This window comes from Anomaloglossus baeobatrachus, chromosome 10, assembly GCF_048569485.1.
Source record: "Anomaloglossus baeobatrachus isolate aAnoBae1 chromosome 10, aAnoBae1.hap1, whole genome shotgun sequence".
NCBI lineage: Eukaryota > Metazoa > Chordata > Amphibia > Anura > Aromobatidae > Anomaloglossus > Anomaloglossus baeobatrachus.
This window is the reverse complement of record NC_134362.1, coordinates 122,413,100-122,426,802: the sequence shown is the minus strand read 5'-3', so window position 1 is coordinate 122,426,802 and position 13,703 is coordinate 122,413,100. Positions and strand designations below refer to the sequence as shown.

Genomic DNA, 13,703 nt, shown 5'->3' with positions numbered 1-13,703 from the left:
AGCACAGTCACCGCCAAGGCTACAGTTCCCAGGGCCAGAGCCTGCGGGCAAAAGGGGCTCCCTCAGCATCCATCCAAGCTGGGGAGCGGGTTACCGGTGGGAAGCCCGCTAGATTTTGGGGGAATAAAAGGGGTCCAACACCACATCCCCACAGGTGCACACCCACCCATCAAAGAGAGCTATAAGCCAATACCACCTTCACATTGCCAGTGTACCAAGGACATGTTGAGCAACATGAAGGCGGCTGGGGTTATCCGTGACAGTTGTAGCCTTTGGGCAGCTCTGTTGATCCTGTTAAAAAAGAAGGACGGCACCACTCCCCGTATTGAGGAATTGCTAGCTGCATTGAGAACTGCAAATTATTTTTCTACCCTTGATCTCACTAGTCACTATTGGCAAGTGTCCGTTGCTGAGGCAGACCGGGAGAAGACCGCCTTCGCCACCCCTATGGGTCTCTGCGAGTTCAAAAGCATGCCCTTCGAGCTGTGCAATGCGCCAGGAACCTTCCAGAGGCTGATGGAATGCTGATTGGGACAAGATTTTAGGGTGTATAAAAAGGGAGATTAGATCCCGTGATCCCAACGTATTGTTACACCTCTATAAATCACTTGTAAGGCTACATCTGGAATATGGGAACCAGTTTTGGGCTCCACATTTTAAAAAGGACATTCAGAAGTTAGAGTCAGTTCAAAGGTGGGCAACTAGACTACTACAAGGAATGGAAGGCCTCCCATATGATGACAAGTTGAAAAAGTTATTAAGTGATTATTGGCTGCAATGGGGCTTTCTGGCTGGTGCCAGCCTCTCTTCTTAGCACACAGGAACCACAATCCCTACACCATGCTTCAATGGATTCTCTCATCCCAGCCCAGTAAAACTACATATTTTACACAGTCATAAGCAGCCAAAAGGGATCTATTCTATTCAATTGCAAATGATCTAGATAAGACTGAGAATAAGATACTGCACGGGACATAGCAGAGTTGGTCAAGTTGAGTGGAGATGAGTTTGCTATTTGGCACAGCTTTTTGCATCAATAAAGCAAGTAAAAGGTGTGAAAGATAAAAAAAAGGGTGAAAGTGTGAAAAGTGAATTGGCCAAATTGAGGTGCATATAAAGTTTTTGCTTTCTTTCAATTCACTAATGGGGCTCATTTGAATCAGGTGAATTGAGTTCTGCTTTTGGAAACTGGGTTAAGAAGGGGTGCACCGGTCCTGGAGGTACTGCAATACCAGGTCAATGCGTGGAGTGGACAGAGCAAGATTTTTTCCATCTCCTTGTTCTAAAAATCCATTTAATATATGGTCCCCAGAGAGGGGACGTATCAGATATTAAACTGATAAGAACAGATTTAATTTTTTTTTTTTTCTGTTTATCAGTAGGACTTCAAAATAACAAAGGTGATCGCCTCCTGTTGCCTGGGAACCGTCCAGGCACAAGAGGGCTATGTGTCACCAGAAGGCGCACACACTTCCTCAAGGCCGGCAGACGTGCAATCCCAGGCACCTTCCAGTACCGACCAAGGTAGCGTCCTCCGAAACTACACTTGATCTTAGCCAAAAGGCCGAGAAGCTATAACCCGAATTGGTTACGGCCTTGAGTGGCACCCTGGCCTATACCGGACACATCTTAGGGAGAGGGAGACAAACCCACGCCTACAGAAGACATTTTGTCACCCAAGCCAACCCTTGAAAAGGCTGTTTTGCAGAGCAAAAACAAGAAGAATGGTGCTTTTTGCAGCCGCCGCCCACTGCAATGAATCTGAATAACTCCTCCTTTTGGACACAAGCACCTCCCCTCCCCCTTGCAGTCTTTCCAATTCATGATACAAAAAGACGGACGGACAGGACAGGACAGGACAGGCTGCCTGACTTTCCGTCACTGCCACCCTTTGCCATCCTTGTCCGTAGAAAGCCCTTTCATCATCCCCAAACCCTAATCTTTTCCCTTCCCTTCCCAGATGCGTCTCACTCCCTTTCATTAGGAAGTGAGCGCAGCCTTTTCTCCGTTCTGCACATGCGCGACGTTAAACACAAATGCGCAGGCGTGCGTTCCATTACCCTCACTGCATTCCACTCCCATACAGGAAGTGGGCGCAGCTATTACTACGGTCGCACATAAAAGAACCCACGGCCACCACTGCACATAGCTGACTCCACCACAGGACACCCACTTCTACACCAACGCAGGTAAGACAGGATCGGCACCTCTATGCTCCCGTTACAATCAGGCTCAGTCACCATGTGATAACGCTCTCAACTCTTTAGTTGCAGGCTCCCCTTGCTTCACCTCCACTGGCTGTGCTGCCATTTCCTCTCCCACCTGGAAGGTATACTTTATTCCACTATTTTCCTGTTTCTCTCTTCCCCCTTTTCCCATAACCTACTTTTATCTGCATTTGTGGGGTATCTATATGCTATTTACATCATAGTTTTATTCATTAATATGGAAGGGAAGAGTGCCCATGAGAGTGTTGAACTGCGGAGAGCAAGAGATTAAGCTGCTCCGATTTGCCACCATTGATAAGCTGTTCTCAGTAGATACACATGCTATCCAAACAGCAGCATCCACCATTGCTTCAGCCCACCCATTCAGTGACAGCTCACCAAGTCAGCCATAGGAGTGGTGTAAGGAATTACACGTAGGCACTGACTCCACACCTTCACATCACAAGAAGGGGGTCTAAAGGCTAGTGCAAGAATACGAGCAAGTCTTCAGCAAACATCCGCTAGACTTTTGAAGAATAAAAGGGGTCAAACACTACATCCCCACAAGTGCACACCCACCCATCAAAGAGAGATATAAGCCAAAACTACCTGCACATTACCAGTGTACCAAGGACATGTTGAGCAACATGAAGGAGGCTGGGGTTATCCGTGACAGTTGTAGCCTCTGGGCAGCTCCGTTGGTCCTGTTAAAGAAGAAGGACAGCACCACTCCCCTGTATTGAGGAATAGCTAGCTGCATTGAGAACTGCAAATTATTTTTCTACCCTTGATCTCACTAGTCGCTATTGGCAAGTGTCCGTTGCTGAGGCAGACCGGGAGAAGACCGCCTTTGCCACCCCGATGGGTCTCTGCGAGTTCAAAAGCATGCCCTTCGAGCTGTGCAATTTGCCAGGAACCTTCCAGAGGCTGATGGAATGCTGCTTGGGACACCGAAACTTTGAAACGGTACTGCTATACCTTTATGATGTTATTGTTTATTCTAAAGCAAACAAGATTTTAGGGTGTATAAAAAGGGAGATTAGATCCGGTGATCCCAACGTATTGTTACCCCTCTATAAATCACTTGTAAGGCCACATCTGGAATATGGGGTAAAGTCCTGAGCAGGTTGATAACCATTGGTTTGAGCATGGTAGGGTGTAGTGCGCATCTTCCTGCATCGGTAAAAGCTGCAGAAGTCCTTGAAGATTTCCGCTTCAAAGGCTGTGCCTTGATCTGTGAGGACTCTCTCTGAGTAGCCATGAGGTCTGCATAAGTGTGCTTGGAAGACCTTCGCTGCAGTATGGGCCATTAGATCTTTGACTTGTACCACAACCATAAATCTCGAGTAGTTGTCTACCATCGTAAGTGCATACGTGAGCTCGCCTCGATATTCTGCAACAAAACTCCCTTTTTCGATTTCAGTTTCAGCAAACACTCCTCTTCCTGTAGAAAATATTTATCATTACCTAAGACAGTCATTCTAATGCATGACAATATTAAGGCAATTTAGTTAAAACTTGTTTTAACTCACCTTTAAGGGGATTGATGTATTTCATGGTCAATCCAGGTTTGTCAGTGATGGCACTTACATAATGTATGGCGTCTTTTTCGGGCGTTATCCTTTGCCTTTTCATTGTGAAAATCCAGTTGCCTATATCAAAGCAAATTCTACTACTTGTAAAGTATGCAGAAAATGAAATGTAGAACATATAACATCAACTGCTTAGGAACGCATCATAGGTTAGTACTTAAAAGGATATTGTCATGTTCTAGTCATAATGCAAGCTGGACATTTTTCATGTTACCCTGTAATCGCCGGCCTGTTCTAATGCTCACAAGCCAAGATATAGGCTCAGCTGCTAAGGCTTCCCTCTGCCTTCTGAATGAAACTTGAATATGTCTGGGTCACTGTGTATATAGCAGGTGCTCAGAAAAAATAAGAGTCAATTCAATAGAAATAGCTCTGGCACACTATAGTGATCAATAACGTAAGAAAAGAACTCTTGGAATGCTGAAAATTCTTTATTTGTGCAAAAGGATAATTCATCCAACGTTTCGACCTTGTTTTTAGGTCTTTATCAAGGATAAAGTTATCTAAGATCATAAAGGGTTACAAAACCATATAAACACGTAATTAGTACATAGTACAACATAACAGTACAATATATTGCTACTTGAGAGTACAATGGGTCAAATGACCATGATGCACATACAAAAAATTTTTCCAAAGCCATAGTGAAAACATTTGTACTGAGGAAAGAAAATTTCCACATGATCTATCTGGAGAAACATTCTGGATCAAACAACCAAAAATAGTCAAGCAGGTAAATACACACCTATATGGATAACAGGATGATATGTGTTCAATTGTATAGCGTCATTGCCATTAAGGTACAAATGGAAAACTTGCAATCCTATATAGTGAAGGAAATGAACACATATCATATCAAAGAACACAGGAACATGGGTGTGAGAAAAACCTCAATGTTTATACTTTGTTCTTTATAATGGTGTGAACATGTATATGTCTCAGTACCTTATGCACTTGAGAATTCTAGTGAGTAGATCATGAAAGCCTATTTCAGAACTGGAATCGGTAAATAATTGTAGGTGGAATCTAAATGAAAAGATGGTACAAGTGTTATCATGACACGTGGGCTATAACACAATGGACCGTGTGACAAAGAAGAAAGGAGAGAAAGAAGAGGAAGAAAATGCAACTACCTGTAACATTACGTGATAGTCACTGGTAAGTATCACTTGACAATTCAAGTGAAAAAGGATTCCTTTATTAAAGGGTTCTCAGTCGCCTCAGGATCATGAAATACTAGGGTAAATGATATGAGAATGGGTAAGAAGCACCACTAAAGGAAATATGAGATGCAGGACATATATCTATAAACCCCTGAACTACATGATAGAAATAAAAAGAAGAAAAAAGAAAAAAAAGAAGAAAGAAGAAGAACACATAGAATGCGGAAAGAGAATGGGTACAACTACCTGAGTTACTGCAGGGAGGCCCCTGGTTGGTATTGTGAGGGTTAGTGGAATTCCTTCACTGAAGGGTTCTCAGTTGCCTCAGGTTCGTGAAAAATGCTATAGACAAATAATGCCCGGAGAAAAGGGGTTCATATACAGCGAATAATGGTAATACAAGGTACATGTGTCACATGTAATAGTATATATATATATATTGTACTAAGCTCTACACCAGAAATAGAAAGTAGTCCCTCTGCCTTCTGTCTAGGTGCCCTGAGTTATGTCCTGTAAACTGTCACAGGGACCCAGACACACATGTGTAGTAGGGGAATATCCCTGCTGAGATGCCAGTGCTAGAGCACTCGTTTGCTGTGGAGTTGAACGCTATGTGAGCAGTTCTTACCTTCAATGAGCAGAAGTCTCTTTTTTCAGATTTCAATATCTCTGTGGGTATCTGGCAGAAATATGGAATACTCTTTACTGCTAAGACCCTGTACACCACTCCCACTAAAGGGGGCTTTACACGCTGCGACATCGCTAATGCGGAGTCGTTGGGGTCACGGAATTTGTGACGCACATCCGGCCGCATTAGCGATGTTGCTGCGTGTGACACCGATGAGCGATTTTGCATCGCTGCAAAAACGTGCAAAATCGCTCATCGGTGACATGGGTCTCCATTCTCGATTATCGTTACTGCAGCAGTAACGATGTAGTTCGTCGCTCCTGCGGCAGCACACATCGCTCCGTGTGACACCGCAGAAACGAGGAACCTCTCCTTACCTGCCTCCCAGCCGCTATGAGGAAGGAAGGAGGTGGGCGGGATGTTCCGGCCACTCATCTCCGCCCCTCCGCTGCTATTGGGCGGTCGCTCAGTGACGTCGCTGTGACGCCGCACGGACCGCCCCCTTAGAAAGGAGGCGGTTCGCCGGTCACAGCGACGTCGCCGGGCAGGTAAGTATGTGTGACGGGTCTGGTCGGTGTTGTGCAGCATGGGCAGCGATTTGCCCGTGTCGCGCAACAGATGGGGGCGGGTATCCACACTAGCGATATCGGGACCGATATCGCAGTGTGTAAAGTAGCCTTTAATAAACTGTGTAAAGGATTTTAAGTAAAAATCCACAATAAACCAGCGCTAGATGGGTTTTTATAATTTTATTAATAGACCACAAATAAAAAATTTTTTGCTATCCTTGTTTCAAGACAGAGTATTTGATAATATACAATACACTGATTATTACTAAAACCAAGGACCACATAAAACAAGGACCACATAAAATAAAAAATGAAAGTAATGAGAATAAAATTCTTTTGTATAACCAATTAACTTCGAGGTGATACAATATTCACATTGATTTAGTTTTACCAGTCTAATGTAATGCCCCGGCCGGTGGCATATATTTTGTTTGGTTAATAATTTAGACTTATACAATGAAAGATGTACTATACCACCCCTGGCTAACTTACAAGTTTTAAGTTGTACAATATAAGTTTGCGACGTTAAATTCATATATAGGAAGGCAAACAATATTGGCAATTTAGTGGCACCCACCATACGTAATCTTACAGCACCTAATAAGGGAGGATTATTTGGCCTGAAAGGTTTTTTTCCATGCAAAAGCTGTATAGTATGTAAGAATACAAAAAATATTTCACGGAAATCCTTCTTACAGGGGCAGTCAGAAGTCATGATTAGAGAATTTATTACATGTCAATCAAAGGGAGTAGTATATTGCATTCAATGTCCCTGTCAGAAAAAATACATTGGGAGAACTATTAGACCCCTATGGAAAAGGGTGGGTGAGCACATTAGAAGTGTTAAAAATAAATGTACTAAGCACCCCCTATCCAGACATTATGTGTTAAAACATGGAGGGTCCTTTAAAGGATCCCAAGTATGGGGCGTACAAAAAATAACTAAGGATTGGAGAGGTGGCGATTTCATTAAAAAAATGTCACGAGCAGAAAGCCAATGGATTTTTGAATTGAACACCTTGAAACCATATGGACTCAATAATGATATAGAACTGTTTGCTTTTAATTAATTTATATTTTTATAGGTAGAGGAGTAATAGGTACTGATAATAATACGGAGAGAAGGAAAAAAAAAAAAAAAAAAAAAAAAAAAAGCGATTGTCATGGAGATATATGTGTATATATGCATAATATATATTAAAATTGGTGCTTCACTTGCCCAAGGTTGATGTAGATATAAGGGGCTTTTCATATTATAGCAAATTTATATTACACCTTTATGATGTCCTTTTGTTAAATTTATTGTTGAAAAAAAGCATATGCATATATACACATTGTCTTCCCAGTATATGATGATACAAGCAAGGCTATATATAGGTCTTTTTAGAAAAACCTTTAGAAAAACCTTTGCACATAATTATATTATATGGCTATTATGAACGGTCTTTCACAAATTGATATATGTAGTGGTCATTGAATGTTGGTTGAATTTAAACATTGTTTAATTTTATGCAAATTATAACCAATTAAATATATGCATAAATAGTGCTCTAGGCAACAGCTGAGTTATCCTTGAGGAAGGGGGCCGTTACACGCCCCCGAAACGCGCGTCGGATCAGGACTCTGTTTTTGCCTACCTCACCTGTGCGGTGATAACCTGCCAAGTAATCTCTCCCTCGTGTGGAATCAACCGGCTTCCACTGGACACGGTACGGATTGCCTGCTGGAGAGGTTGAGAGGTTACCGCTGACATTTCCTTTGTCTGCAACCAGGATACATTGGTACCTCCAGCGGTTCTGCATTGCTCGTTTGGAAGCGGATCGGAGCCTTGTGTGGTGCTAACCTGCCAAGAAACTTCCTCCTGTGTGGAATCAGTCAGCTGACACTGGATACGGTCTGGACTGCCCGCTGGAGAGGCTGAGTAGTTACCGCTGATCTTATTGTTGTCCGCAGCCAACATCTTGGTGCTTTCAGTGGCTTCGTACTGCTTGATTTCGAAAGTACATTTGGGAGAATACGGGACCGGCTGGTTTGTGGCCTTGTGAAGTGTTATAAAGGCTCTGTAAAGAGGGATGTCGGTAACCATACATCTCCCCCAGAGCCAGCACTAGTCGTGGCCACTGGCCTCAAAACGTCCGCTCTGGAAGTCTAACAGGTCAATCCTGTACATAGCGGTTCCAGCCTAATCAACGGAGAAATCCGGGGTGTTTTTTGCGGTCAAGTTGTTGTGAGGTTTATTCCCCCAGGCCCTGGGGGCGAATATAACGTCGCAAACTTATATTGTACAACTTAAAACTTGTAAGTTAGCCAGGGGTGGTATAGTACATCTTTCATTGTATAAGTCTAAATTATTAACCAAACAAAATATATGCCACCGGCCGGGGCATTACATTAGACTGGTAAAACTAAATCAATGTGAATATTGTATCACCTCGAAGTTAATTGGTTATACAAAAGAATTTTATTCTCATTACTTTCATTTTTTATTTTATGTGGTCCTTGTTTTATGTGGTCCTTGGTTTTAGTAATAATCAGTGTATTGTATATTATCAAATACTCTGTCTTGAAACAAGGATAGCAAAAATTTTTTTATTTGTGGTCTATTAATAAAATTATAAAAACCCATCTAGCGCTGGTTTATTGTGGATTTTTACTTAAAATCCTTTACACAGTTTATTAAAGGCTACTTTACACACTGCGATATCGGTCCCGATATCGCTAGTGTGGATACCCGCCCCCATCTGTTGCGCGACACGGGCAAATCGCTGCCCATGCTGCACAACACCGACCAGACCCGTCACACATACTTACCTGCCCGGCGACGTCGCTGTGACCGGCGAACCGCCTCCTTTCTAAGGGGGCGGTCCGTGCGGCGTCACAGCGACGTCACTGAGCGACCGCCCAATAGCAGCGGAGGGGCGGAGATGAGTGGCCGGAACATCCCGCCCACCTCCTTCCTTCCTCATAGCGGCTGGGAGGCAGGTAAGGAGAGGTTCCTCGTTTCTGCGGTGTCACACGGAGCGATGTGTGCTGCCGCAGGAGCGACGAACTACATCGTTACTGCTGCAGTAACGATAATCGAGAATGGAGACCCATGTCACCGATGAGCGATTTTGCACGTTTTTGCAGCGATGCAAAATCGCTCATCGGTGTCACACGCAGCAACATCGCTAATGCGGCCGGATGTGCGTCACAAATTCCGTGACCCCAACGACTCCGCATTAGCGATGTCGCAGCGTGTAAAGCCCCCTTTAGTGGGAGTGGTGTACAGGGTCTTAGCAGTAAAGAGTATTCCATATTTCTGCCAGATACCCACAGAGATATTGAAATCTGAAAAAAGAGACTTCTGCTCATTGAAGGTAAGAACTGCTCACATAGCGTTCAACTCCACAGTAAACGAGTGCTCTGGCACTGGCATCTCAGCAGGGATATTCCCCTACTACACATGTGTGTCTGGGTCCCTGTGACAGTTTACAGGACATAACTCAGGGCACCTAGACAGAAGGCAGAGGGACTACTTTCTATTTCTGGTGTAGAGCTTAGTACAATATATATATATATACTATTACATGTGACACATGTACCTTGTATTACCATTATTCGCTGTATATGAACCCCTTTTCTCCGGGCATTATTTGTCTATAGCATTTTTCACGAACCTGAGGCAACTGAGAACCCTTCAGTGAAGGAATTCCACTAACCCTCACAATACCAACCAGGGGCCTCCCTGCAGTAACTCAGGTAGTTGTACCCATTCTCTTTCCGCATTCTATGTGTTCTTCTTCTTTCTTCTTTTTTTTCTTTTTTCTTCTTTTTATTTCTATCATGTAGTTCAGGGGTTTATAGATATATGTCCTGCATCTCATATTTCCTTTAGTGGTGCTTCTTACCCATTCTCATATCATTTACCCTAGTATTTCATGATCATGAGGCGACTGAGAACCCTTTAATAAAGGAATCCTTTTTCACTTGAATTGTCAAGTGATACTTACCAGTGACTATCACGTAATGTTACAGGTAGTTGCATTTTCTTCCTCTTCTTTCTCTCCTTTCTTCTTTGTCACACGGTCCATTGTGTTATAGCCCACGTGTCATGATAACACTTGTACCATCTTTTCATTTAGATTCCACCTACAATTATTTACCGATTCCAGTTCTGAAATAGGCTTTCATGATCTACTCACTAGAATTCTCAAGTGCATAAGGTACTGAGACATATACATGTTCACACCATTATAAAGAACAAAGTATAAACATTGAGGTTTTTCTCACACCCATGTTCCTGTGTTCTTTGATATGATATGTGTTCATTTCCTTCACTATATAGGATTGCAAGTTTTCCATTTGTACCTTAATGGCAATGACGCTATACAATTGAACACATATCATCCTGTTATCCATATAGGTGTGTATTTACCTGCTTGACTATTTTTGGTTGTTTGATCCAGAATGTTTCTCCAGATAGGTCATGTGGAAATTTTCTTTCCTCAGTACAAATGTTTTCACTATGGCTTTGGAAAAATTTTTTGTATGTGCATCATGGTCATTTGACCCATTGTACTCTCAAGTAGCAATATATTGTACTGTTATGTTGTACTATGTACTAATTACGTGTTTATATGGTTTTGTAACCCTTTATGATCTTAGATAACTTTATCCTTGATAAAGACCTAAAAACAAGGTCGAAACGTTGGATGAATTATCCTTTTGCACAAATAAAGAATTTTCAGCATTCCAAGAGTTCTTTTCTTACGTTATTGATCACTATAGTGTGCCAGAGCTATTTCTATTGAATTGACTCTTATTTTTTCTGAGCACCTGCTATATACACAGTGACCCAGACATATTCAAGTTTCATTCAGAAGGCAGAGGGAAGCCTTAGCAGCTGAGCCTATATCTTGGCTTGTGAGCATTAGAACAGGCCGGCGATTACAGGGTAACATGAAAAATGTCCAGCTTGCATTATGACTAGAACATGACAATATCCTTTTAAGTACTAACCTATGATGCGTTCCTAAGCAGTTGATGTTATATGTTCTACATTTCATTTTCTGCATACTTTACAAGTAGTAGAATTTGCTTTGATATAGGCAACTGGATTTTCACAATGAAAAGGCAAAGGATAACGCCCGAAAAAGACGCCATACATTATGTCAGTGCCATCACTGACAAACCTGGATTGACCATGAAATACATCAATCCCCTTAAAGGTGAGTTAAAACAAGTTTTAACTAAATTGCCTTAATATTGTCATGCATTAGAATGACTGTCTTAGGTAATGATAAATATTTTCTACAGGAAGAGGAGTGTTTGCTGAAACTGAAATCGAAAAAGGGAGTTTTGTTGCAGAATATCGAGGCGAGCTCACGTATGCACTTACGATGGTAGACAACTACTCGAGATTTATGGTTGTGGTACAAGTCAAAGATCTAATGGCCCATACTGCAGCGAAGGTCTTCCAAGCACACTTATGCAGACCTCATGGCTACTCAGAGAGAGTCCTCACAGATCAAGGCACAGCCTTTGAAGCGGAAATCTTCAAGGACTTCTGCAGCTTTTACCGATGCAGGAAGATGCGCACTACACCCTACCATGCTCAAACCAATGGTTATCAACCTGCTCAGGACTTTACCCCATATTCCAGATGTGGCCTTACAAGTGATTTATAGAGGGGTAACAATACGTTGGGATCACCGGATCTAATCTCCCTTTTTATACACCCTAAAATCTTGTTTGCTTTAGAATAAACAATAACATCATAAAGGTATAGCAGTACCGTTTCAAAGTTTCGGTGTCCCAAGCAGCATTCCATCAGCCTCTGGAAGGTTCCTGGCAAATTGCACAGCTCGAAGGGCATGCTTTTGAACTCGCAGAGACCCATCGGGGTGGCAAAGGCGGTCTTCTCCCGGTCTGCCTCAGCAACGGACACTTGCCAATAGCGACTAGTGAGATCAAGGGTAGAAAAATAATTTGCAGTTCTCAATGCAGCTAGCTATTCCTCAATACAGGGGAGTGGTGCTGTCCTTTTTCTTTAACAGGACCAACGGAGCTGCCCAGAGGCTACAACTGTCACGGATAACCCCAGCCTCCTTCATGTTGCTCAACATGTCCTTGGTACACTGGTAATGTGCAGGTAGTTTTGGCTTATATCTCTCTTTGATGGGTGGGTGTGCACTTGTGGGGATGTAGTGTTTGACCCCTTTTATTCTTCAAAAGTCTAGCGGATGTTTGCTGAAGACTTGCTCGTATTCTTGCACTAGCCTGTAGACCCCCTTCTTGTGATGTGAAGGTGTGGAGTCAGTGCCTACGTGTAATTCCTTACACCACTCCTCTGGCTGACTTGGTGAGCTGTCACTGAATGGGTGGGCTGAAGCAATGGTGGATGCTGCTGTTTGGATAGCATGTGTATCTACTGAGAACAGCTTATCAATGGTGGCAAATCGGAGCAGCTTAATCTCTTGCTCTCCGCAGTTCAACACTCTCATGGGCACTCTTCCCTTCCATATTAATGAATAAAACTATGATGTAAATAGCATATAGATACCCCACAAATGCAGATAAAAGTAGGTTATGGGAAAAGGGGGAAGAGAGAAACAGGAAAATAGTGGAATAAAGTATACCTTCCAGGTGGGAGAGGAAATGGCAGCACAGCCAGTGGAGGTGAAGCAAGGGGAGCCTGCAACTAAAGAGTTGAGAGCGTTATCACATGGTGACTGAGCCTGATTGTAACGGGAGCATAGAGGTGCCGATCCTGTCTTACCTGCGTTGGTGTAGAAGTGGGTGTCCTGTGGTGGAGTCAGCTATGTGCAGTGGTGGCCGTGGGTTCTTTTATGTGCGACCGTAGTAATAGCTGCGCCCACTTCCTGTATGGGAGTGGAATGCAGTGAGGGTAATGGAACGCACGCCTGCGCATTTGTGTTTAACGTCGCGCATGTGCAGAACGGAGAAAAGGCTGCGCTCACTTCCTAATGAAAGGGAGTGAGATGCATCTGGGAAGGGAAGGGAAAAGATTAGGGTTTGGGGATGATGAAAGGGCTTTCTACGGGCAAGGATGGCAAAGGGTGGCAGTGACGGAAAGTCAGGCAGCCTGTCCTGTCCTGTCCTGTCCGTCCGTCTTTTTGTATCATGAATTGGAAAGACTGCAAGGGGGAGGGGAGGTGCTTGTGTCCAAAAGGAGGAGTTATTCAGATTCATTGCAGTGGGCGGCGGCTGCAAAAAGCACCATTCTTCTTGTTTTTGCTCTGCAAAACAGCCTTTTCAAGGGTTGGCTTGGGTGACAAAATGTCTTCTGTAGGCGTGGGTTTGTCTCCCTCTCCCTAAGATGTGTCCGGTATAGGCCAGGGTGCCACTCAAGGCCGTAACCAATTCGGGTTATAGCTTCTCGGCCTTTTGGCTAAGATCAAGTGTAGTTTCGGAGGACGCTACCTTGGTCGGTACTGGAAGGTGCCTGGGATTGCACGTCTGCCGGCCTTGAGGAAGTGTGTGCGCCTTCTGGTGACACATAGCCCTCTTGTGCCTGGACGGTTCCCAGGCAACGGGAGGCG

The 13,703-nt window shown here is 43.5% G+C and overlaps 1 pseudogene; it reads right to left on the bottom strand.

Moving 5' to 3' along the window:
• Nucleotides 1–1,198: 1,198 nt before the first annotated feature.
• LOC142255441 (U2 spliceosomal RNA) lies at nt 1,199–1,405 on the bottom strand (annotated as a pseudogene).
• Nucleotides 1,406–13,703: the final 12,298 nt, after the last annotated feature.